Here is a 26,555-nt window from a genome sequence, read left to right as displayed (position 1 = left end):
CGGCCAGACGGGGCACCGGGGAGCCCCCGGAGAGCGAGAACAGCAGCCACGAAGCTGGTGACCGTGGGCTCACCTGGTGTGAGTCTGGCCCGCACGGGTGTCTGAGTCCTTCAGGTGACCCCGAGCACTGTGGGTTTCAGGACATGTCACAGGGTCCTCCTGGCCCTTGAGATGAGAAAGTTCGATGGCTTTGTCCAGTAGCTTTCATGATGTTTCCTCAAATGGACTTCAATTTCGATTTTAGACCAAGGTCAACACACGCAGAGCACACAGGCCACCGCTCTCCATGTCTGCACTCGTGGCAGACATGACTAATTGATTGTAGAACCCTCAACCCAGTACTCAGATGAGTGATCTTCGGGGTCTGGTCCACCCTTCCCCGTGAGACGGACACCCGGCTCGGTCGTGAAGCCCGCGAGGGCCTGACTGCCCTCCCCCTCCTCTGGCCGCCGTTGGCCAAGACGCTTGGAAAACTGTAGAAGCCAGCATCGAGGGGGGAGGAGATAAACATCTCTCTCTCCCTCCCTCCCTCTCTTCCACGCATGCACATGCACACGCTCGCAGGAACACAAGACTGCATGTATCACATCGTGGGAGACAAAGTCAAGGGCAAGCCGTGTGCTGGAGGGGCAGTTTCAGTCCCGTTTGACGCTCTGTCCCAAGGTCTAGCTAGGACAGTGCCCGGCACACAGAAGTCGCTCAATTAATAGTTGTTGAGCCAAGGGCACCTATGGGTCCGAGCTGTTTTCAGACCAATCGCACGGTCTCCGGGGCAGGTCACATCCCAGCCGCCTTGTGGGGGTCCCCTGGGTTATCATCTTCCTCCCCGAAAGGGGTGGAGCCTGAGAGACTGTGTTCTCATGAAGCAGCTGGTGAATTAGGGCCCGGAGAAGTTTCCCTGAAGTCTTTAACTCGCCACTGAGATACGGTTCTAGATAAAGGCAGGGCGAGTGGGTCGGGGCGGTGAGAGTCTCGGGCGCTCACCCCCTCACCCCTGTCCCTTCCTCAGGGGAATTCATTGGTAGCAAAAAAGAGGACTTTAGGAAATAGCCGTGTTTAAAAGGGCCCTGCTTAATGTTCCCTTTAATTAGAATGGGTTTCACTTGACATTTTTTGCTGACCCGCCGGGGGAGGGGAGCCCCCGCCTGAGTGATTGCCCACTGACCCCGGGATTCCTGTGTCTCAGTTACGCCCCGTTCGTGGGCTCCCTCAGCAGAGTTCAAAAGAATGGCTTTTTCTACAGTAGAGCAACAGCCAGAGCGCAAAGAGTCACTCCCCCTGGTCCGGACGCTTCTGTGGGAACCTGGGCCGGGACATTCCTCTGAAAGAAGAATGTGCACACGGGGGACCGCTGGGTCCCTGCCAAGCCTGGTCGTTCAACAGGCTCAACAGGCAGGGCCTGAGCCCTAGGGAAGCCAGGTTCCGCACCGCGCCTGGGGATGGGGACGGGGCGGGGGGGGGGGGGGGCAAGGTAGGCGTGCACCTGCCCCCGGGGCGCTCTCACCCAGGCCGAGAGGTGGCCCCCGTGCCGCGGCGACTCTCGCAAGGTGGGACACGATGTGAAAGGCCAAGTGCTGGGGGAGCCCAGGGGAGGCGCCTGACTCCAGCCGGGGCAGGACAGGCCTTCACAGGGACAGCTCTGTCTAAGGTGGGACCTCGCATGAGTCAGGACGAGCGAGGCCGGGCTGCACTAACAAACAGGCTCCAGTCTGAGGGTCTCAACACAACAGAGTTCGGTTCTTTACTCTCGTCTCGGGCCAGCAAGGGTCTTCTTGGTGGGTCCCCTCGAGCAGCGACGCGGGGATCCAGGTCTGTGGTGGGAGCGAGGCACCCGGTTCGAACTGCCTCGACCCGGATGGCATCTGGAGAGACCGAGGGCCACAGTTCCAGGGAAGCTGAGGGAGGTTTCCCCTGAACCCAAGAAGAGGCAACGGAGTGAGACCCACAGAGCCCCAGGCCAAGCCGGAGGTAAGCAGGCAAAGGAAAGATGGGGGAGAGAGAAAGGAGAATGGGCAGAAAGTGAAGGCACCTTGTCCGCCACACCTGGGCTTACGGTCAGGAGGCGACAGGAGGAAGGCCCGAAGGCAGCCCCCGGACGGGGCTGGCTGCCGGGAGAGGCCAACCGTGTGACCAGAGGGTGGGGAGGAGGCTGGAGGTTGACTTCACCGCCAATGGCCAATGACTTGATCCATCACGCCTGTGGGAGGAGGCCTCCGTGGAAACCCCAAAAGGTCTGTGTTGGGGGAGCTTCCGGCTGGTGGACACACGGAGGCGTGGAGGAACTTTCCCCCTGACGGTGCGCGGAAACTCCGCGCCCCCCGCCCCGCCTCAGCTTTATGCCTCTCTCCCATTGGAGAGTTGCATCCCGTTCTTGAGTTCTGTCCTCTTGTACTAAACCAGGAATCTGGAGAGTGAACTCTTTGTGCTGAGTGAGTTCCATGAGCCTTTCTAGCAATTCTCAAGTCTCAGGAGGAGGCGGTGGGAACCTCTGATCTACAGCCGGGCAGTCAGAAGCAGGGGTGACAGCCTGGGCTCGCAAGAGGCACCTGAGTGGGGACAGTGTTGGGGGACCGAGCCCGTCCCCTGTGCAGTCCAGACAGGTAGACAGCAGCAGAACTGAGTTCATCTGTGGGACACCCAGCTGGTGTCTGGAGAGCCCGACAATTGCTCGGTGTGGAGAAGGACCCGCACATCTCTCTGGTGGCCAGAGTGTTCCAGAAGGTTCTGAGAGTCGTGGCGAAACAGAAGGGTTTGGGTGGCCAGAAGTGAAGTTCTGAGAGTGGAATTTAGGAACACGGAAGAGCCGCTTCAGTGCGGTGTTTCAACTCACTTACATAAAGTGCAGCGAAGGTCTTCTGAGGGGGAGCCCTGAGGTTGGGGCCCGGGGATGGGAAGCAGCCAGCGATGTGGGAAATGGAGCGAAAGGCATTCCGGGCAGGGGGAGCAGTAAGTACAAAGGCCCTGGGGCAGGAAAGGATCCAGGTTGTTGGAGGCACGGGAAAGAATGCAGCGAGGCTGGTGTACCAGGAGCCGCGGGGGGAGGGACGTCCAGAGAGGCCACTGCAGCAGTTAAGATTCGGGGCCTTAGAAGGCTCTAGAAGAAGGGTAGGGTGCAGGCAGCGACAGCACTGAGTTCCCCCGGGCGGCGGTGGGTTGGGAGCGGGAGACACGGAGCAGGGAGGGGTGGCCTGGCTTAGGTGAGGAGCTGGTGCGGGCAGTGAGGCCGGGGGACGTTGACAGTGGACTCCGGCCTGCCACCTGGGCAGAGACAGTGGTGCATTTGCGGAGCAGGGAAGGCAGGACAGGAGCGGGGGAGGCGAGGGGGCCGGTACCCGTGAACCAGCCAAGCGGGATGCGGGTGGCGGGTCAGGTGACCCGCAGCTCTGGGACGGGGCTGACGGAAGTCCGCCAGAAACGTACTGGCAGATCTCCTCTCTTCTGGAAAGACATCGTCACCAGTACGCCAGGCCTAAGCGGGTGGGGAAGAAAAGAGACCAACAGGCCTTTCGAGCGGGGTGCGGCGAGGGCACCCCCAGTGCACGGACAAAGGCACCCAGGCTCAGAGCGGGGAGCAAAGCCAGGAAAGCTCCCCGTGTACTTGGCATGTGTCGAGTGCGCCCCCGGCCTCGACGTGTCCGGTCGCACAACGACCCCAGAAAACGGTGAGGAGGGTGATATCCACATTTTACAGAGTGGGAAAGTGAGGCCCCGAGCAATTCGACGAGGTCCCGGGGCCACCTGAGAGGCCAGTGGCTGGCCCGAGGTTCGACCCAGCCCATCTGACCTCACAGCCCCCGCAGTCACGCCCCAGGTGACACGGCCACCAGGCTGGATGCGAAACGGCCGCCGGCTTTCCTGACGCGGGGTGCCTCGAGGACAGTCAGAGCCTCTAGCCGCCAGGGAAGGTACTGGCTCACGTCGGAAATTACGCCTTGCGTGAAACCGGGGTCGAACCGCGCCCGGGCTGTCGCCCGCTGGCATTCCCGGGCACGAGACCTCTCAGCCTGGTCCCCGGGGCTTGTCGGCAGAATTGCCACGCCTGGAATGTAGGACCCGCTGCCTTAGCTCAGAAGACGGGTGCTGATTAAAATATCCTGTGCCGCCATGCGGAAACTACAGACGGGCGCCCACAGCCGGCCCCCTGCTGAGGGGCACAGCCGTGGGGCCAGGGTGACGCGAGGGCCCTGGAGGTCAGACTGGGAAGAGCGGACCCCACCAGTTGAGTCCGGTCATCGCACGTGAGCCCTACGGCTGCCCTGCAGGCGAGTCCCTGTCTCCATCCTGCAGACGAGGAGATGGGGCCCCAAAGCGGGAAAGCCACCTGCCTGAGGCCACCCGGCCAGCGCGCGGCACAGCCAGCCACAAACCCAGAGGTGTGGACTCTATTCACCTCTTCCGCAAATACATCTTGAGTCGGGCTTGTTCAGAGCCAGGTTCCGGCACAGGGGCTGGGAATAAATAAATTTTTAAAAATGACTCTATGCTTGACCTCAGTGACCTCATGGTCAGGGCAAAGGAGCGTAAGAGACCCTCCGCTCCGGAATATTCTTCAGCCTCAAAGAGGAGGAAGATGCTCACCCCTGCTACAGCAGGGACGGACCTAGAGGGCGCGATGCTGAGTGACACGGGGCCGACACGCACGGTCCCAGTCACGTGAGGGCCCTGGGGTCTCCAGATGCGTGAGACAGAGAAGGTGGACAGTGGGCATCGGGGGAGGGGGCACGGGCGTTAGCATTCATGGGACAGAGTTTCAGCTTGGGAAGGTGGAACGTTCTGGCGAGGGATGGTGGGGACGGCGACACAGCGGTGTGAACATAGTTAACACTACTAACCACACACTTAAGAAGATGACTTAGACGCTACATTTTGTGTTACATGGATTTTTTTCATGGTTAACCTTTCCTTAATCAATTTTTTTTTATTTTTTTTAACGTTTATTTATTTTTGAGGCAGAGAGAGATAGAGCATGAACGGGGAAGGGTCAGAGAGAGAGGGAGACACAGAATCGGAAGAGGCTCCAGGCTCCGAGCTATCAGCACAGAGCCCGACGCGGGGCTCGAACTCACGGACCGCGAGATCGTGACCTGAGCCGAAGTCGGACGCTTAACCGACTGAGCCACCCAGGCGCCCCTCCTTAATCAATTTTTGAAAAAGAAACGATTCACTTCGTTCATTGGTTCTACAGCCGTGACTAAGAGCCTCGGTGCCCCCGTCGGCACCGGGCCCGGGGGATTCGCGTGTGTGTGTGTGTGGGCACACATCCCCGACCGAGAAGGTGCCCGTGCTGGTAGGGTGCCCCCCCGCTCCTTGGCCGATGACCCCAGCCGCGGGGGAAGCCGGGCACGGGGCGGCATGCTTTACAAACACCTCCCGTCCAGTGCTCTAGGGGAAGCCATGATGATCCTGTCTTGCCCAGGAGGAAACCGAGGCTCAAAACGAGTAAGCAGGAGAGCACCATTCCCACCTCCTATACTGGCGCTCTCTTGCTTTGGAACATGTCACCCCAAACTCACCGGCCGAAAACGACACGTACTTATCGTGACCCCCAGTTCCTGCCGGTCAGAGACCCAGGGGCGGCCGGGCCGGGTGGTTCCGGATCGGCACCTCTCACGAGGCCGTCGGGCTGGGCTCATCTGAGGCCTGACGAGGGCTGGAGGGTCCCCCTCCAGGACGCCACACTGGCCTGTTTCTCAGCGCGGGGACCTGTCCACAGGGCCGCAGGGGTGTCCTCACAGCATGGCGGGCGTCTTCCCCCAGAGCGAGCGGTTGAAGAAAGCAGGACAGAAACCGCAGGCCTTCTGCAACACGGCCTCGGGGGTCGTCCTCCCTCATTTCCACACAGCCTCCTATCGGTTACAAAGTGAGCGTGTTGAGGGGGGAAGGAGGTCCCTGAGGGAGGGAAGAGCAAGAGCTGAGGCTCGTTGGAGGCCATCTTGAACCGGCGGCCGCCCGCGGCCTGTGGGGCTCTCCTGAGCTGCAACCGGGCCGGTGGTCATCCACACTGCGGTCTCTGGCATCCGAGGTCACTTCGGAGACAGCCGGGCCCTGGCAGAGGTGGAGGCTGTCCCAGAGAGGCAGCCGCGGAAACACAAGGGGTGGGTGGGCCCGGGGGCCTCCTCCTCAGACACGCACACGGAGGGGACCAAGGGACGGAGTGGCCCTGGGGGAAAGCCGCATTCCCGGCCGGGGCAGCAAGAGCCGGATGTTGGTGCCAGGTCTGACATGTGTCCACGGGGGGGGCGTGACCTTGTGTAAGCCCCCCACGCCCGCCCTGGGCCTCGGTCTCCCCCCAGGAAGCGGGGTGGTTGGTTGGTTCTCCCACGCGGGACAGAGAATACAGCCACGTGTGTCGGGGCCATCCCGCTGACGACAAGGGCTCCGGACAAATATTCCCCGTTCCAACAGGACAGTCACGGCGACGTGGAACCGGAAATAAGGCAGGGGACGCGGGCCTCAGCGGGGGGGGAGGCGTGGATGAATGAAAAGCTGCAGAAGCAGGTTGTCTGTCGTGAGCCTGTGTCCTGTCGCGGCCGCCGTTTGCCCGAAGCACGGCCCCCGGCAGCCGGGCAGCACCTGGGCGGCGTGGGTGCTGATAACGCAGGCTGATCGCAGCCACGACGTGTCCTGCTTCCCGTGGGCGCCCCCCCCCCCCTCCCGCCGTGGCCGCGGCTCAGAGCAGGTACCGCTGGGCCTCCTCACGCTCCGGGAGCCTCGGACGGGCTGGTTAGCCTGCTCGAGGTCCCGCAGCTAATGAACAGGGGACCCAAAGCCCGTGCTTCCTGACGCCCGCGCCCTCTGACCTCCCAGGCAAGGAGGGCGGCACGGGGTGACGACTGAAATTGTTTACTCCCGACCCACGGAGCCTTTGCCACGTCACCCGGAATTCACAGCAGCCTTGCTCGAGCCAACATACGACTTGAGGTCAGCGCTGGGGATTGGAGGGATGGGGCGAGGGGGTTGCAGGTGGATCAGTGGGCGCACAGAAGGACCACTCCGCTGGCGGGGGAGGGCTAAGCGGGTGGACGGACAGACGGCCCGGTGGGGGCTGGTGCCCATGTGCCGGCCGGTGGATAACTCGAAGGGACGGCCGGATAAGTGCCAGAGGAGGACAGTAAATGTTGGCTAGAAGTGGGGACAGATGGACAGACAGGTCCAGAGGTAGGTGGGCAGAGGAATAAATGGGTGGGCAGGGCTGATCGTGGGCCTGACTCCCTGTTCCTGCAGCTGGGAGCTAGGGGACAGAGGGAGGCCGGCCGAGGAGGGACCTGTCAGGGACCTGCCCTCAGGCACCTGTCATTCGTTCACACGAGCTCTGAGACTGCAGTGCAAGTGGCTCCTGGAACCTGGCCGGCGAACGGGGTCACAGTGGTCACGCTGGTTTCGTGGCTGGGGGCCCAGAGATGGGGAGACCTTCTCCCGCAGCCACACAGCCAGGACCAACCCCAGGGCTCCACCCTAGGTCCAGGCCTCTCGGCTCTGACCGTCATCTGGGCTCCGGCAACTTCAGCCCGCCCTGAACTCCAGCCTGCCCCCTCGACCCGGCCTCACCCCAGGCTCTGAGGAGCCCCCAGAACCAGCACGATGGTGCCCCGACGTGCGGCCCCGTTCGGGGGGACCGGCCGAGGCCGGGTGCCCGTGAGAGAGCCGTGTGGTTCTTCCAGGGGTCCCCTGAGACCTGATGGTCCTCTAAGCCCCGGGGAGCCCCAGGAGCCTCTGTCCCTGGGAGCGGGGGTGACAACTTGATTCTCCAGCAGTGGCTTCTCCCCCACACCTGCTGTGCGTCAGGCACCGGACCCGGAGTCGAGGGCCGGGAGGTTCTTGTCTGCACCCCTGAGAGCCCCAAGCCCGCAAACGGCAGGCACTCAATCGGTGTCGCTCAAGAGGAGAGACAGTCCGGTCATCCAGGGGCTGCCGCCCAGACACATTTCTCCGAGTGTCTCGGAAAGAAGCGAGCCACACACGGCCCTGGCCTAGGGATCTGGTCTTTCCGTCCACTCCTTGAGAAGTGGGTGTTCCTGGGTGGCACAGGTGCTTAGTCTCAGCTACCCTGATTTTGAGAGAAAGCCAGGCCGCCCTGGACCAGAGGCCTCCACAAGTGGGGCCAAAACAGAAATCGAGGAACCCAGGGTGCGTCCTTCCAGGGCCTTCACCCCACGGCTGGGCGTGCTGACCTATCGCCTTCTGGCACGTTCCCCAGGGGTCGGTCTGGGACCCACTCACCCATGTGGCAGATGGAACCCTAGGTCGCTGCTAATGAGAACGCTGGCTGTGATGGGGGGCACCCGGCACCCCACAGGGCCACTGACCCGTTCCCATCCGAGCCCCGGGAGCACGCCTGGCACACGGTGGGGCTCCAGCAAAGTTAGCAGAGTGAGCGCGTGACCTGACCGAGGAGAGCCGAGAGGCTTTGGACACAGAGGAGCCCGCGTCCAAACCCCAGCTCTCCCTTTAATGGCCCGTGCGACCCGAGGAGACATGCTTAACCTCTGTGGGTCTCAGGTTCCCACGCTGTGAGATGAAGATGGTCACGTTCACTTAGCAGGAGCCTCGTGAGGATTCGGCGAGGATGTTTGCAAAACTCGGGGCGCCTGGTAGGTAGGTGCTCGGCGGGGGTGCGCCTGCCGGCCCCTCCCCCAGGCAGTGGGGCCGCCTCTCACCTGTGGGTGGCTGAGGCCCCGCCCCCTCGCAGCCCCAGCCGAGCAGGTGACTGCACGGGCCCTGGGAGCGTGGGAACTTCCTGCCGCCCTGTTTGTCTTGGGCGCCTGGGAGGGGCGGCCACCCTCCGTCCGCTCCAGCACGCTCCTGCCAGATCACCCAGCGTGAAAGGGAGGAATTGTTCCCGTGACCTTTGCTTTCCTTGTCAGAGGCGATTTCGGCAAGTGCCGTCTCTCTTCCCTGAAGGCCGGGCCAGCCCTGGTTCCCCTCTCCCAAAGGGACTGAAAGGGCCCTCTTGGCACCTGGGGGAGGTAAGGGCCCTGGGGGAACCTGTAGGAAACACCATCCACGCCTGCCAGCAGGAGCGAGGCCTCACCCGCTTCTATGCCCGCTGCCTGAGCCACCTGCCAGCCAGTGCCCCTTCCCCGTCCCACTAACCACCCCCCAACTCCTTCCTGCTCTTCCCTCCCCTCTGCGCCCCCCAGGACCCAGAATAGGACCCAGCCCAGAGTCAGAGGCTCAATCAAGCTCCCCCGCCCAGCTGAGACACCCCTCCTCGCCCCGTGTGGAGAGCAAGGCTCCCCCTCTTCCTCTCACTTCTACCTAACCCTGCCTTGGGAGGGTGTCCCCCCGTGCCGGTCTCTGCAGGTGGACCACAGGTCTCTACACCAGCTTCTAACCGCTGTCTCAGCCTCCTCTGCCCCCTGGTCACGTGGCCAGCCCACCGCCCACCTGCCCTGCTTTGGCATGGCTGGTGACCCCACGGTGTGACCCCAGCAGCCGTGGAACCCTGGCTACGTCCGTCACACGGTGGCCCCGCAGGCAGCACAGCTGGGGTTAAGGGCAGCCTGGGATCACAGAGGCCCCATTTCCGATTTTCCAGAAGATGCCAATCATTAATGATCATTGTTCTTTCCTTCTGGGGCATGAAAAAGCAGGTTCAGCTCACAACCGGAAAGGCAGCGGGTCAAGGTTCCCAGAGGATGAAATGTCAGCCTCCGGCGGCAGCGACATTCACCCAGAAGCACTAAAAATAGACTCGAAAACAGAAGCATCGAGTCTCTGGAGGCTGGAGGCATAAGGTGAGCTTAGGGCAGCAACGACACTTGCCAATTATGTCTGTGGCCGCACGGCGAGGCAAGGATTTTCCTTGGTTTTGTTTTATTTCCCTCAAGAGACAGAAAGAAAGTAACCTTAGGAAGGGTCCACCTAGAAGGACGCTGCTCTAAGTATGACTTTACCGTATGTAAAAATTCGGATAGAACGGAAACAGGGCAGACCCAGCCTGGAGGGAGATGTGACCACGGCAAGTCGGGGGCCTGGCAGAACTCACCCATTTGGCCCCAGGAGGGCAGAATGCCCTCCCAGCTCCGGCGGACTGGCCGTGGTAGCCTGACTGAGGCCAGCACAGTCCAAGAGGACTTTGGCGGTGGTGGAAATGTTCTCGATCTGCTTGTCTGGCACAGAGCCGCGAGCCGCATCTAGGTATATATCAGGGGCTTGAAACGTGGCCGTTACAGTCGAGCCACAGAGTTGCTAATTGTATTTCGTTTTAGTTGACTTAGATCTAAAAAGCCATATTTGAATGGTGGCTGGTGGCTACCCTATTGGACGGCATGGTTTTAGGCTTTAGGGGAAGGAAAGCTCCAATTGATTGGCAATGTCTTCCAGGGACAAAGGATTGGAGAGTAAGGCCTGAATACTGCATGACCAAATGACCGGGGATCTGGAGACATCCAGACGACCTGAGGCCTAAACCATGGATTCTGGCACCTGAATAGTTTTGACATTTAGGAGAGAAAAAAAAAAATAACTGTAAGGTTTAGTGCTGCACCCCCTCGTCATTTAGTCTCATGGTCTTTCCTAGAGGCAACTACAATCCTTTTAACATGGTCTCCCTCCCTTTGGGACCCCATTTCCAACCTTCCTAACCCTTCTCTACACAGCAGCCAGAAGGGTCCTTCCCAAACACCAATCCAACTACACTCTACCCTGCTCAAAACCTTACATCGCTTCTCCCCACCACGGCCATCAAGACCCTGCCCTACAAGGCCTCTCTGGCCTCATTCCCTTTCACTCTTCATCCTAGCATAGACCTCCCTGAGGCCCGCCACTCTTTTTCTGCCTCACTGCCCAGGAAGCCCCAAAGGGAAGGCTCTTGGCTCATCTCGGCATCCTCCACCCAAGGCACGCTTCTAGAATAGCTCCCGCTGGAAACATAATGTGATTCCAGGAACTCCCATGTATATTCTTGTGTTGTGCCCTCAAAATAATAAGGCAAGTACCACCATCGCCCTGTTTCGCAGATGAGGAAACTGAAACTCAAATAAGGGAAGCATTTGGCGAAGGACACAAGAGAAAATGGCAGACCTGAGGCTCAGACAGGAGCAGATGACCATCTGAAATGTTGCTTGCATGGAGAAATCTGCTTCAACATGGTGGCTGTGCTGAGAATGGAAACCAGGTTCCAGAACTTCTAGTGCAGAATTTCTTCTGCTAATTCGATACATGCTAGAGGAAGGAAAGGATGGATGGATGGATGGATGGATGGATGGATGGGTTGGTGGATGGATGAGTGGATGATGGATGGATGGATGGATGAGTTGATGGGCGAGTGGATAGATGAATGATGGATGGATGGATGGATGGGTTGGTGGATGGATGAGTGGATGATGGATGGATGGGTGGATGAGTTGATGGGCGAGTGGATAGATGAATGATGGATGGATGGATGGATGGGTTGGTGGATGGATGAGTGGATGATGGATGGATGGATGGATGGATGGATGAGTTGATGGGCAAGTGGATAGATGAATGATGGATGGATGGATGGATGGATGAGTGGGTTGGTGGATGGATGAGTGGATGATGGATGGATGGATGGATGAGTTGATGGGCGAGTGGATAGATGAATGATGAATGGATGGATAGCTAACTAGCTAGACGTGGGGACAGATGGACGAATTGGTGGACAGGTGAGTGGGTGGATAGGTGGATGTGTGATGGAGAGACGCATCCATGTATGAATGAACAAAAAGGACGGCAAGACACGGTAAAAGGTCACGACCAGGGAACTGGACAACAGCCCACCTTTTTCCTAACCATTTTTCAGGTGTATCAAAAAATGAGCCCATGCAAAAACTTCTCTGAGGCTTCTCTTTTTAAGGAAATAAAGTGCATCGTAAGCTGCGTGTGTGTCAAGAAAGCCCTGGGCTGTGCCAGGGCCTGCTTCCCTCTCTCCTCCTGTCCTGCCACCACCCCGCCCTCCTCCCCCCCACCCCTTCTGGCTCATCGAGCTCCTCCCTAACTCAGCTTTCCCAAGGGAAGGCTGAGAAACAATAGCAATTTCTTCTGAATGGAACCGTCCCCTGAGCCAAAGAGTAAACACGAGAGCGAGAGTGAGGGAAGAGCTGAGTCTGTGTGTAGCCGCTCCAGTGATGATTACATAAGCGGACATACCTGGGAGAGGCGCTGATCCAGGGGATTTTAACAGGCCAGGGTGGGGGGTGGGGGTGCTGGCGGGGGAGGAGGGCAGCGGCACGCCCAGCGCAGGGATAGCTGTGCAGATACCCAGGCTTGCTGGGAACGGGAGCCAGGTCAGTCTGGGAGAGAAGAAATTCAAGAGCTTGAGGCTGTTCTTGCACTAAGACCCTTGCATGATGGGTTTTTTTTTTCTTTTTTATCTGCACAACAGCACTGCCAGGTAGGTACAGTTATATTCTCTTTTATACATGAAAAAACAGAAATGAGACACAGAGAGGTGCTGCCCTTAACCAAAGTCACACAGCTATTGTGGCAGAGCTGGGATAGAGCCCTAGTCTGACTCCAGAGGCGGTGGGCTGATCAAGCTGTCCAGCCGCCCCCTCTTCTTTCTCTCTCCATCCCTCCCTGCCCCCCCTCCTGCCCTCCTGCTTGTCCATTAAATCACACGTCCATTTATTCTTCCATTTGTCCATCTGTCCATCTACCCACTCAGCCCCCCAGCGGCTTGTCCTTCCCCTCAGTCCTGGGCCAAGGAAAATGCAGACTCCGCCTGTTGGGCCCCTTCTGCGTGTGGGGGACACAGGAGGAAATTTACAGTGGTTTCCTCCTTTAGTCTACAAGGTGACAGCCAGGTCAGGGTCACTCTCCCCTGTGGCAGATGATGAAACAGGTCTACAGAGCCTCAGGAGCCTCGGCCTTGGGACTTGGGGTTCAGGGAGGGCTTCTCAGAGGAGGCAACCCAAGCAGGTGAGGGCAGGACACCCCGAGTTCCTCCAGCAGAGGTGGAAAGGGTCGGTGCGCTTCTGGTATTGAGAGCCGTGTGATGGACGGGAGGCGGTTAGGAGGATGGGGTCCACCGTAGCCTGGTCACCCCACCACACAGAGCGGCTGCCAGACTCAGAGCTCCCAGGAGTGAGGGGGCCAGGGAAGGCTTCACCTGGGCCAGGCTGAGGACAGACAGCCCAGAGCAGTGGCCTCAGCCCTCCAGAATCTTCCAAGTGATCTGTAACGAGACGATGGGGGACTCTGTGAGAGGCCTGCTGGGCACTCATGAGCCTGAAGATGTGCGTCCCTCCAGAGGGGCCACAAAAACATCCAGGAGCCCAGTTAGCAGGTGAGGCCTTGTACCCGGGCCATCCGGGGCTCCCAGGACCAAACAGATGACCCCCAGGGATGGGCCCCAGTGTACAAGCCACATCATGAAGGGGCACACAAGGGCTGCTGAGAGCCATGCTGCCATTACATAAGCCACCTACCCGGCCACCACTGGCCAGCTGTGTTACCAGGTAAATAGAGTCCTATATTTACCTATGATGGGAGAGGGACAGGTCCGCCTGGTGATTAGGGCAAAGATGAGCTCAGAGGCCTTCAGCTCTGATTTCTGTTATGCTCCGTGCACGCCTCCATGCCCAGCATCTGGGTACCTGCCAGGGCATACCTGCAGAGGGGGCAGTGGGAAGCTGCATCCTAGGAGTGCAGGGCCGTGGGTCTTCGGGTTGCAGGTTTGGCCGGGGAAGCAGGGCTGCCCTCACAAGTGGCAGGAGGCCAGGCCAAGACCACACGAGGATCACAAGCTTCCAGTGGTCCCCAATGGCCCCAAGACCTCCCTGGTGTTGGCACCAGTCAGCTGCACTGGAAGGACAGATGCCATCTGCACAGGGTGACAAGGAGCTCAGAGACTATGACATCACTCTGCACTCTGCCATTACGGCAGCTTCATGTGGCATTATCTGTCCATGAATACTTGGCTGGATCGGTGTGTGGATGGGTGGATGGACAGTGGGATAATTAGCAGACCACAGATGGACAACTGGATAAAGGAGTGCCACCTTTATGAGTGGGGTGGGAAGATGGAAGGGTGGATAGGTGGTTAGATGGATGGATGACCTATCAGCAGGTAGACTGATTCATGGAATAGTAGGTAGAAAGGTAGATGAATGGATGGATGATTAAAAGGGTTATGTGTGACTGGATGGATGGGTGAATGGATAGATGGATAATGGATGGATGGATGGATGGATGGAAGGATGGATGGAAGGATGGGTGGATGGATGATGGATGGAGGGATAGATGATGGATGGATAGATGGTGGATGGGTGGATGGATGGATGGAAGGATGGGTGGATGGATGATGAATGGAGGGATGATGGAAGGATGGATGGAAGAATGTGTGGATAGATGATGGATGGATGGATGGATGGATGGATGGACAGACCTTTGAATGGATGGGCCAACAGATGACTGAAAAGACAGATAAGTAAGTAATGAACTAATGAACCAATTGGCAGGTGGATGGCTACGAGGAAGACTGGGGTGAAAAGTAGAAGTCTGGCTGGAGGATGGGTGAGAAGTTAAATGGTGAGTGGATGGGTGCGTCCTTCTGATCTAACTCTGGTTGCACAAGGAGACTCTTTCTCAAATACCCACTGTCCATCCCAAGCAAGGTCCAGCTCTGTGGTCCAGGTGCTGCCTGGACCTTATGTCAAGCCACCTTACGGAGCCAGCATCCCCCGCACTGTGCCAACAACCCTCTGGCAGGTGGAATGTGTAGCAGGAGTCTACACAGAGCCCTGGCCAAGGTCTTGGGGGTTACTGTTTTCTCCAATGGTGCCAAGTCCAGGATCCTGAGTCTGGGCTCCAGGCACAGCCTCCCCTCCTCAGCTCCCTCTCCTCCCACTGAGGTTGGGAAGCCACACGTGAACCAGAAGCCCCTTCCCCATCCCCCTGAAGAAGCCAGAGGAAGAGCCCTGGATGGGAGAGAGGAGGCCTAGAGGTGTCTCCAGCCCTGATGCCTGTCCCTGGAAGGCTGGGACTCTGCCACAGTGGGTGATCCGATAGGAGTGAGGACAAGGCTGACACCTGTGGAGTTGGTCTGCTGCAGCCGATGGAGCCCCAGAGGCCCTCACTTTGACCCTGGCCGCAGCCCCCGGTGCTCCTCCTCAGGGCCCGGGGCTCTCCGGACCCCACTGGCTGGGACCATCTGCAAGGGGCCTTCCAGTATCAGGAGGCTGAGGCCCTGGCCATGAAAATGAGTCATCACAGTTTGCAAGGAAAAGGCAGCTGGACGAAGACAAGACACTTGGCTTCCCCAGGCTCCACATTCAGTCTAGCCAATCTCTGTCCTTCCCCAGGTGCCATGTTCCCATCTCTACCCTCAGCCATGTTGGGAGCCAGTGTAGGTTAGGAACTCATGGATTTTTCTGGGGTAGGGGTCCAAGAGGTCCTGGGCTGACAGGAAGCAGGCCTGCGGCAGGAGTTAGAAGGGCTATGGGAGCCACACATGCTCCAGAGGCAGAGAAAAGGGGCAGCCAGGAGGAGCAGGAGACCCAGGGGCAGACTCAGGGAATGAGGGCTCGTATCACCTTCCACACACTTCACGGCCTTGGTGTGGCAGATGCCTACGGCTGACTTCCTGCCATGGTGCACCAACCATCTCAGGGCCACCGTGGGGTGCTGGGCTCTTCCCCTCTGATATCCCCACAGAGGGGCTGGGGCCAGACCTGGGGGGAGAGGGAGGGACCAGAAGGGAGTCAAGGGCTCACTGTTCCCAGCACACCCCGCCTTGGCCGCCTGCCCCCCACCGATCAGCCGTCAATCTTGTCCCCTGGGAGGCAGAGCATAGGCCCTGGACCTTGTCAATCTGCTGGAGAACATGAAGCCTGAGCCAGACCGTTCCCACGCCGTGCCAGCCCTTGAGGAGGGGCCCCAAGCGGCAGGATCCCTGCCTGTCCCAGGCCTGGGGTCCCCATGTCTGCACACAGAAGCTCTGTGTGTCCCCATTGCACCACTCAGCAAACCGAGCCCGCCAGAGACCCTCACGGTCGCCCGGTTACAGAGCACACACAGCTGTTTTTCTGGCTTGCCACTGGGGAGAGTGCTGGGAGGGGCAGCTGGCCCAACGAGGAAGGGAGAGCCAGGCCTCCTTGGGATGCTCTTCTGGTAGATTCTGGGGTCCCACAAAGGCTGAGGTGGTACAGCTAGAGGCTGAAGGCAAGCGCACTGGGGTCCCTCCTCATGCCCACACCTGCACTCCACCTCCTGCATGGCCCGGGGGTGGGGCTGCCCCAAAGCAACAGCACCCACTTTGGCCAGACTGGGGACCTGAAATTCCCTGAGGGCTGTTCAAGATCCCAGTTTTCAGACTCGCTCTTCCCAGTGAAGAAAGGGATAGAAACACAGACATTTTCAGATGAGGAAAGCAGGGCTCAGAGGAGTTAAGTGAGCAACCCAAGGTTGCAGAGTGATGAAAAGGTAGGATTCAAACCCAGAACTGTGTGTTGGCCCTGGTGGGTGATGGACGGATGGATGGATGGTTGGATGGATGGATGGATGGATGGGTGGATGTATGGATGGATGATGGTTGGATGAATGGACAGATGGATGGATAGATGGATGGATGATGGATGGATGGATGGATGGATGATGGTTGGATGAATGGTTGGACGGATGGACGGATGGATGGATGATGGATGGATGGATGGATGGATGTGGGAGTGGATGGATGGATGGATGGATAGATGGATGGATAAATGGATGGATGGATGGATGGTTGGATGGATGGATGAATACCACAGTTCATGCTCTTAACCTCTATCTTGTGCCATCTCTGCCTGGTAGGGCCCAGCTCCTGCTGAAATATCTCCAGAGATGGGGTACTCACTACTGGGAAAGTGCCAGCTTTCTCCTAAATAGCTGGCTGCACTGCTGTCCTCACCACACCCTGTCAGGGCCTGGGTTCTGCTCCAGCTCACCCGGGGGAATCCCGTGTCCTGCCCCCAGGGCAGCCCGCTGGGCTCCGAGGCATTTCCAAGTGGAGCTTCCCAAGCCTTGATCCCTGACCCCTGCCCAAATCCCCCTTGCATGCCTGGCTCCCCCACTCTGACTTCCCTGAGCATTTCCCTGGCCCTGTCCCCGTGTGCCGAGCCTGCCGAGCCTGCCGTAGGTCCCTGGTTCCCCACCAGACTCTGGGCAGGCCTGGGTCATCCAGCTTTGAAGCCGCGAAGCCCGTCTCTGCCCCGGCGTCCTGTGCACGCAGCCAGCATTGCCGGGCCCAGCGGTACCCTTCTGCCCTCCTGCCTTTGCATCCTTCCTGGGCCCCCTGCCCCAGTCTCTCCCAGGGCCAGCAGCCTGAAAAAGACCTCTATGCTGTTTCATTGGAACTGCCTGAGACGCCAGCACCCGGCCAGGACAGAGCCCCCTGCTCTAGCCAGCTGGCAATTTTCCTTCCCGCCACACAGGCAGAAAGGGGTGCCCTTCCCTCTGCCCCACACAGTATGGAGGAGTCTGGGGCGTATCTGGCTCTGGAAGGGGAGGAGGGGGCCTCTGCAGCTTGGGGCAGGGCGGCAGCTAACTGGTCCTCCAGACAGAGCGGGCTCACAGGCCCAAAGCCGGTCCAGGACAGACAGGTCACCGCCGTGCAGACGCCCTCTTAGCACAGGGCGGGCACAGACGTTTCCCAAAGCAGACTCTGGTTCTGCGGGACGTGAATAGGGCCACAGGGGTTGGAAATCACAGGAGGAAGCAGAGTTTTCACTGAGGTTTGGCTGGAGCCCTTCCAGGCCCCTCCGAGAGGAGACGGCGAGCAAAGTTTCTCAAGCCAAGCTGACCTCAGAAGTCCTTTTCCTAGAGGATCTTCTGGGACCAGCGTTCCCTGGAACCCTCGAGAAACTGCCCAAGTAGCTTCCGAAGCCCTGAAGGCCCAGCCCAGTGTGAAGCTGGGTCGGAGGTGGGTGCATAAAGCGCTCGGGGTACCAAGCCCAAGGTTCTGGCACGGCCCCGCCCACACCCGGCGACCAGTGGAGGGAAGGTGCCCACCCTGCCTGGACTTGCCTCCCTTTTCTGAAGATTACGCGGCACCGAAGCCCATGGCACCACCACCAGGGATGTGGAGCCCAATGGCAGCCCCTCCTGGGGCCTGGAGACCCGGCCAAGTGGAGCCTGCAGCTCACAGCCCGCGGCGGAAGCTTCAGGAGACACGGAAGGGCCTGTACAGGTGGCTTTGTCCCCCTGGGAAGAATACAGCAGGCAGGGTCTGCTCCTGCCCCTCGACCCCTGCCCACCCTCCCCTCCTCCCTTCCACTCCCCCGGCCAGGAGCCCCGCAGGGGCCCCAGGATCTGGGAGGTCTGGCCGCCACAGAGGCGGGCACGGGTACCACCTGGCCCAGCTGCCGGGCGCCTGGGCTGGCAGGACGGCTGGGTGCCCGGACCTTCCTTCCACATTTCCGAAGCCGTGTCTTCAATGCGCTGGGAGGCTCTCCTATCGATTCAGCGTCTAATCCGGTTTCCCATCTGCTTTGCGAAGGGCCCTTCAGGCCTCTCTCCGCTTGGTATTTCCTAATCCTCAAACGCTGCTTACTTACCGCTCTCTCCTGAGGGACGCCCAGCTCCTTCTCACCCCCTTGACATTCCTGCTCTGTCTCCCTCCCTCCCGGCCATGGCCTCGCCTCGCGACACGGGCAGCCCGGAGCCTGGGGGGGGCCGTTCCTGGAGCAGAACATCAGCCACTCCCTCCTTTAACCCAGTGCTCATTGGGTGCCTCCTCTGGGCCAGACACAGGGGCCCGCGTCTGTGGTCCTCTCTGGAAGCAGTGTGTCTGTCGGGGAGCCAAGATGAGAGGAAGCACGTGCCCAGCATGGCCGGGGGCTCCCGGAGCCGTTACAAGCCCCCCATCCACCGCCCTGCAGACGGGAAGTTGTCCCCGCTGTGCAGATGAGCAAGGTGAGGTGAGGAATTATGCTCGCTTGCTGCGGGTGCCGGGACCTGAATTCCTGCCCTTTGGGCCAAACTCCGGGAGGAATGTTCTGGACGGCGTGCCTCTGCCTGGCACTCACGCTGGCCTGCGGCAGGCAGCCCTGTGACCAGGCCGAGCCCAGGGCCCTCGGCCCGGCCTCTGAGAGCGTCCGCGCCCCTTCCCAACCGGGCCCACGCCGTCCACCCCCGCAAGGCCCCGCCGGGGAGCGCCCTCCACGTGAAACATCAGAGGCCCGTGTGCCGCTGAGGGCCTGGGCTCCTAACCGGAGATTATCTTCCAGGGGAGGGGAGCGGGTCCTGGAAAGGCCCGTCCCCGCCCAGCAGAGAGGGCAAGCCCCAGCCCTCCTCCCACCGCCAGGATGGGATGGTGGAGGGGCCTGGGCTCCGGAGTCAGCCCCTGGCCCGGCTCGGGCTCCTGGGCGGCAGCAGGACCCACAGAGATGCCGAGCAAAACGGAAACGCAAGCCCCTTGTTCAAAACTGGGTAAGAGTTTCCAGCTGGCAAGTATGACGCATTAGACCGAGTGCAGGGGCCTGGCGGAGTGAGGTCCTGGGCACGACCGCCGGCCCCTGAAGCTGGCCCTGCACCCGGAGCTCAGCGAGGCTCCAGGGTAAAGTCCTGTAAGGTCCCACCTGTGACTTGGCCTCGTGCCCCTGTCTCGTCTCCCCGGGCCACTGCTACCCTGCGTTTCCCCCAGCAACACGCTGGGGGACTCCCATCCCGGGCCCCAGCTGACCAGCAGGACAGGCCACTTCCTTCCGCTCCCTGAACCTCCCTGGCCTTTCCATGGGGTGAAATGATGCGTGTGTAGGATTGTCTGCTAGACCGTCGTCCCCACCACGAGGGCCTCACCACCGTGCCTTTAAGTGGCCTGGTGCCTGCCTGGCACACAGGAGGTGCTCAATAAGTCCTTACTGAGGGTGAGAAAGGGGGGGCCTCAAATGTCCATCGAGGGATGAATGGACAAAGAAGACGTGGGGTGTATATACGATGAAGTATCACTCGGCCATCAAAAAGAACGAAACCTTGCCACTTGCAACTACGTGGATGGAACGGGAGGGTGTTATGCTAAGCGAGATCAGTCAGAGAAAGACAAATATCTTATGACTTCACTCACATGTGGAATTTAAGATACAAAACAGATGAACGTAGGGGAAGGGAAGCAAAAACAAGATAAAATCAGGGAGGGGGACAAACCAGAAGAGACTCTTCAACACAGAGAGCAAACGGAGGGTTGCCGGAGGGAGGTGGGTGGGGGATGGGCCAAACGGGGGACGGGCATTAAGGAGGGCACTTCTTGGGAGGGGCCCGGGGCGTCGTAGGTAAGTGATGAATCCCTAAATTCTGCTCCCGAAATCATCATTACACTCTACGTTAACTAACTCGGATTGAAACGAAACACAAATAAAAACGAAGTTAAAAGAAAAGAAGGGAGGGGCCTGATTTAACCCCCTGCGGGACCCTCACTCCCTCTGTGGGATCCTCAGCGGAGACCGTGCACCGCATGGAGACCCCCGGCTTAGTCGCTGTCACCTTCCACCAGCCTGGCCCCCATCCCAACCCCCGAGGCCTGGCTGGGAGCTCCGGGAGGCCGGCCTTGTCGGGTCACCCTTGGGGCCCCCAAAGAGCTCGGTGCCGGGCTGTGCAGCAGGCGCTCGGGTCCCCCTGGCCGCCACCCACACACAGCACGCCTGCTGGGTGGGGAACGTCTCTGTGGGAAAGTGCGGCCCTCGCTAGGCACCAAGCGACGCGAGCAGGACGGATGGACGCTTCCAGACGTAACAACAACAGACAGTAAGTCAGGGCCTGCGAGGCAAGGTGTCTGGTAACAAGGGTCCGCAAAAGGGGTGGAAAGACCCAGCGATGAGTGTGTCCCCTCCAGGCTGACGAGCCACCCTAATTCCGCCACCTGGTGACACCCAGGATGGTCGCATTCTGCCCAGACATGCAGACAAAACCAGTTGCTGAGCAGGTCCTGGCGAGTCACAGCTGTGGCGAGTGGGCTTGCCTCCGTGTTCCTCCCACGGTGCTAGTGCCTGCCTGCTCTGGAAGCTTCTGCCTGCCGAGCGTCCTTGGCCAACCTCAGCTCTGGGCCCAGGAGCCGCAGCACGGTGAGAGGGGCTGAGGCCGCAGCGCGAGAGGCCCCCAGACTCCCATCACCCCCCTTACACGCCTCTTCCTCTCCCTGATTCCTCCTCCAGCATCCAGGCCTAAACCAGGGACGCTGGTGATTCGGCCTGTCCATAAGGACTTCCCTTATACCTCCTCTGTGCCAGGCATGGGATGCCAGCCCTCAGTTCTTTTCAGATCCTTCTGGATCCTTCCAGCGCCTTGACCACATACAGTGCTGGGGATGAAGGCCACGGGTGCCAGTGGACCATGGAGGCGCCTGGTGGAAGGGAGTCCACTGCGGCCGAGGTCCCGTTTGTGCCGAGAACTGGGCGCCTCTGGGGGGGAGCTACACGGGGTGGCGAGGGCCGACCTCGTGCCCCAGCTCGGGGGGACCGGAGCGGTGGGAAGCGAGGAGATGAGGGGGACCGCGGCCAGGCAGCGGGGGCAAACGTGGGAGCCGGGGAGAGGCCAGTGGAAGGGGGCCTGCTCAGGAGCGCCCTGGCTCTCGTCCCTGTGTTCCGGAAAGGCAGGTCAGGGCCATATTCTTCCTGGTAACAGCTTTATTGAGATATAACTCACGTGCCATAGACTTCACCGACTTTCATTGTTTTTAGTGTGTTCGCAGAGCTGCGTACCCGTGGCCACGGTCTTTTCCAGAACGTTTTAGACACACCAAAAAGAAACCCTGTTCCCATTAGTAGTCACTCCCCATTTACCCCCGGCCCCAGGTAACCACTAGTCTACTTCTTGTCTGCGTGGGTTCTCCTGTTCTGGACGCTTCACAGAAATGTAACCACACTCTGTAAGTGGCCACTGGTGACCAGCTTCTTTCACTCCACATTCTGTCAAGGATCTGCCCGACCCCCCACGTGGGGCAAGAGATGGCCCAGCAAGAAGGCCTGAAGGACAGAGGTGAGAGGGAGAAGACCACTGGCGACGCCCACCCCAGCAGGAGAGCTATTTCAGAGGCGGGGCCCCTGTAGGGACATAAAGAATTGCCACCAGCCCGCCATCTCGCCATCTCGAGGGATAGTGGTTCCTCTGCCTCTGAACCGGGCTCGGTGTGACAAGCAGGCACTAATGTGGGGCGAGGGCCACCGGCTCAGGAAGCAGAAAACTTTCAGAGCCACTCTCCTGGCTCGGGATGGCTCTCTCATTTGACTCTGGGGCTGGGTCAGGGGCACCGTGCTGGTGCGAGGGACGGATGCGAGTCCTGTGTGTGCGAGCCACGCTAGAACGCTGGCTTCAGCCTCAGATCCCGCCAAACCCTTCACGCCATCCAGGCAAAGCTGCTGTCCGGCTCTTTGAATCATAAAGGGTCGCAAGAGTGTTAACTATGTCACCAATAGCAAGAAGGGAGCACGGGGACATATTGAGGGCACAGAGGAGGAGCCCACCCTTTCATGACACCATTTCATGGTAAAATTCAAGATGAATCCTGATAACCCAAGTTCAGTATGACAGTGAGCTGAGCTTAAAAGGATCCAACATCAAAGCCAAACCTGGCCCCGGAAATCCCCACGAGCTGGGCTTACGAGCTGGTGTGGCCACTTAAGGCCAGAGCAAGCACCTGCTAGAAACGTGCCTCATCACCATGTGGCAGATTTTGTTCTGCCTCTCCCAGGCCTGCCACGTCCTGAGGCCCTAATCTCGCCGAGCTAGCCATGAAATGGTTAGAAACACATCTAATCAGAAGCGTACAAGATTTCCTTGACAAAATGATGAAATGCCGTTAAAGAACTTAAATCAAGTCCTAAATAAACGAAGAGAGATGTTCTCTGAGAAGGATCGACCATCACAATTGGCCAAATCTTCAAGGATTATATATACTTATTCTATTCTCTTCAGAATCCCAGCGAGACTCTGAGTTTGGGTTTGTGGCATTTCTTTAAAAATGAGACCAAATCTCCTCTCCTTTTTTAGGGGGAAAATTGGACCATGTGAATCTGATGCTCAGGGGGGAGAAATCAACCCACAAAAATTGTCAAGATGGCTCTGCAAAGGACGACCATGAAGGAAGGTGACTGACCAGATATTAAAGCTGATTCCAAAGCTATGGCAAATAAATGGTATACTCGTGGCTTGAGGACAAAATGATCCATGGGAGAGAAAGAGTTCAAAGGCTCTTCCCAATAGACACTGGAATGTAAAACATGACAAAGGGCTGAAAAGAGCTGGGACAGCTGACCATCCAGTTAGAAACAAAGTTAAATCCCTACCTCACACTGTACACAAGAATAATTTCCAAACGAGTTAAAGGCAAAGGAGTTTTGTTGTTGCTTTTTGAACTTCAAGCATATGGAAAGTAATAAAGATAAATATCCTTATAACCTCACAGTGCAGAAAGTATTCCTAGGCCAGACAGAAAACCCAGAAGCTATTAAGGGAAAAAAATTAAAATTGAGTACTCAGAACACATAAAAGCGTTGTGCTTTAGGAAGGCCATGCTGGTGGCCCGTATGGGAGACACATTGGTGGAGGCAGCCAGCCCAGAGGTGAGGAGTCCAGGGGAAGGAAAGTGACCATGGTCCTTTAGAAGGTATCAAGAGGGACCGGAACAGTGGCCAGTGGGGGATTGTGAAAGACACCAGGATTATGCTAGAGTTTAAAACACATATGATAGAGACAGACTTCATTAATATATGGGCACACCTTGCCTTTTCTCCAGCAGATCCTCAATGCTAGACACAACTCCAACTTGGCCCAGTCAGAATCACGCCCTCCCCTGCCCCAGAAGAAACCTTGGGGTATGTTTGTGGGAGAACACAGATGCCCACTCACCAGGTGAGTGTTTAAGGGAAGAGTGTTAAGGGAGGAAGCCCTTAAACACTTCAGCCTCCAGATGTGGTCCCCTTCACCCCCCACCCCCACAACTTCTGTGCTTTCCCAGTGGTTCCCAGGCGGTGCCCCAGACTCACCAGAGGACCTTTTTTTTTTTTTTTTGAGAGATAGAGAGAAAGAGAGATAGAGTGTGAGTGGCGGAGGGGTAGAGACAGAGGGAGACACAGAATCTGAAACAGGTTCCAGGCTCTGAGCTGTCAGCAGAGAGCCAGATGGGGGAGCTTGAACCCATGAACCTGAAGATGATGACCTAAGCCAAAGTTGGATGCTTAACCAACTGAGCCACCCAGGTGCCCACTACCTGAGGACTTATTAAAACACGGGTTGCTGACCCTGCCCCCGAAGTCTCATCTTTTTCAGAATTGCATTGACTACTCTGTCACCCGTGTCTTTCCACATAGATTTTAGAATCTGTTCCTCAACACCTACAAAACAGCTTAATGAGACTTTGGGCTCATGTTGAATCTACATGTGAAACAATACTGGGTTTCCCAATCCATGAACATGGACTACCTCCCTATTCCCCGCCCCCTAGAGTTTCTGATTCAGCAAGTCTGAGGAGGAGCCTCAGACTTTGCATTCCCACCCCTGGCCCAGGTGACCCCACCTAGGCCTGGGCAGGAAGCCCAACTGGGTCTGGGAGTCAGGGCTATTTTGAAAACTGGTAACCTCCTGGGCTGGGCCCCAGGATATCAGAGAGAGCTTATGTTCTCATGTAAATCACCACCAGCCAGTTCTTCTGGGATTTTCATGCTAACAACTAACTTTTTCAGATTTTTAATCTCCGGCAGATAAACAGTGAGTGCCAGGAATCTGCAGGTGTATAGGTTCAAGGAGACACAGCCCCTTGTGGTAAAGGGTTTGCTCTCTAAGTATCCAATTCCTCAAGTTTCTGGATGAATTTCTCACCTCTTGCAACTTCCTCTCTCAATAAATACCCTCTCAGAAAATCTCAGAAAAATCAACCCCAGGTTGGCTAAGGCTCTGTCATTCCCCGTGGGCCGTGGGGCAGTGCTCTCTGGCTGACCCCAAGGTGAGTCCAGTTGTCCTCTGAGGACAAGACATGGCAGTGTGGGCAGGGGGCTGGCACACAGGAGACCTCAGCTTTCTTCCCACCATGGAGAGGAAGATGAAAGCCAGGTAGGGAAGGTGGAAGGAACAGCATAGGTGAGGCTCAGGGGCTGGCACCTAGCCTCCAGTAGATCACACAGGTGGCAGTCAGAGGAGCACACAGGTGCTCTAGAGGAGTGGCCACCCTCCTGCCTACCTGTGATTCTGAAGCCCAGGCACTCACTGGACCCATCCCCTTCCCGTCTCCCTGAGTGGTCCTCCCAGAGCTCATATAGAGTGGTGCCCACCCATACAGAGCTCAAGCCTGTGCAGGGCACCTGCAGGGGCCCCCGGGAGGTTGCTGTGGCCCATCTCTCTGGCCGACAGTGTGTGCGGCCTTATTCTCCTCCAGATCCCTCTTCTCCCCAGTGTCTGCAGGGACCCCGGGAACAGGACTCCATCTCTCAGTTTTCTCGATTGGGGGCCAATCGAAAGCCTGCTCTGGGGAAACAGGGACCCCAAGAGGAAGTGGTAGCTATGGCTTCAGAATGCAGGAACAATGCCACCTGGACTGCCACTGGGATTGAGGTCTCTGATCAGCACACACAGGGGGCCAGAGCTGTTTTCATGCACCCCAGACACGGCCCTATTGTCCCCAGAGCTAAAATACAAGCAGAGGCCACAGCCTGAGCCTTGTTCCCTGGCAGAAGGGCAGTCCTGGTGACCCCATGTCCCTAACTCCACACTCTGTCCCTGCATCAGGGTTCTGGTGCTCTAGAGCCCAGTAGCACCCCCGAACCCAGACCCCCAACTGTGGGGATCCGGGGGTGGGGGGATGAGGGGAGATGTATGGGGGCCCAGTCGAGAGCTGCCAAGGGCTCCGCATCAACGCCAGACTCTTTCAAAAGTGGCCAAGAACCACCCTTTGGTAGATGCAGCAAGGCCAAGAATTGAGTGGCCAGGGGCCTCTGCTCCAAGGTCCCATAGACCTGGGTTCAAATCTTAACTGGGTGGCCCAACAGCAGTGTGGCCCTGGGCTTCCCAGGCCTCTGGAGTGAGGACATCAGCCGGAGGCTGCAGTGAAGGTCAGAGGCGATGCATCTCTCAGTGGGTGCAAGGCCTACATCAAGTGAGCCGAAAATGCTGTCGCTGTTATTTCTGCTTTGGGGTCCTCCACACTGGCACCAAGAAGGCGCTGGGGACGTACACAGCAGGCGTTGCTCCAATTTGTAGAGAGCCATGCAAACCCACAGCCACTGTCAGTCCTTGTAGCAGGAATCTTCAGGGTGACTTTGACCTTGCTCTAACCTGGCCCGGGGCCACGCCCAGTCCACCTCGGAGCTCGTGTGCGCTCGGTGTTCTGGCACTCATCAGCGGCCCTTGTCTCCAAGTGTCCGGCCTGCTTTCCCTGTGTCCCCAGCACCCTGGGGTCCTTCTCACAGACCCACTGCTTTGCAACCAGGCATCTGTAGAGTCAGTTCGAGCTGCTGTAGAAAGTCTCAAAGATGGGGGAGCTTAAACAACAGGATTCATCCCCCCCGCCACGTCCTGGAGACCAAAAGTCCAAGATCCAGCCCCTCCCCCAGGTCCTGGAGACCGGAAGTCCAAGATCCAGCCCCTCCCCCAGGTCCTGGAGACCGGAAGTCCAAGATCCAGCCCCGCCA

General features: G+C 58.4%; 2 long non-coding RNA genes across 2 annotated transcripts; both read left to right on the top strand.

The window, feature by feature from the left end:
- Positions 1-8,768: 8,768 nt before the first annotated feature.
- Positions 8,769-11,128, top strand: LOC122482858. The gene is made up of 2 exons (XR_006297232.1): positions 8,769-9,737; positions 10,962-11,128. It is a non-coding gene; the product is annotated as an uncharacterized LOC122482858 (long non-coding RNA).
- A 7,502-nt stretch (positions 11,129-18,630) lies between these two features.
- On the top strand, positions 18,631-23,335 carry LOC122482857. Its single transcript, XR_006297231.1, has 2 exons — positions 18,631-18,860; positions 22,924-23,335. It is a non-coding gene; the product is annotated as an uncharacterized LOC122482857 (long non-coding RNA).
- Positions 23,336-26,555: the final 3,220 nt, after the last annotated feature.

The sequence above is a fragment of the Prionailurus bengalensis genome, chromosome D1 (genome assembly GCF_016509475.1).
Source record: "Prionailurus bengalensis isolate Pbe53 chromosome D1, Fcat_Pben_1.1_paternal_pri, whole genome shotgun sequence".
In the NCBI taxonomy this organism is placed as follows: Eukaryota; Metazoa; Chordata; class Mammalia; order Carnivora; family Felidae; genus Prionailurus; species Prionailurus bengalensis.
Note: the sequence above shows the minus strand (reverse complement) of the source record. Positions and strands in the feature narration are given on the sequence as shown.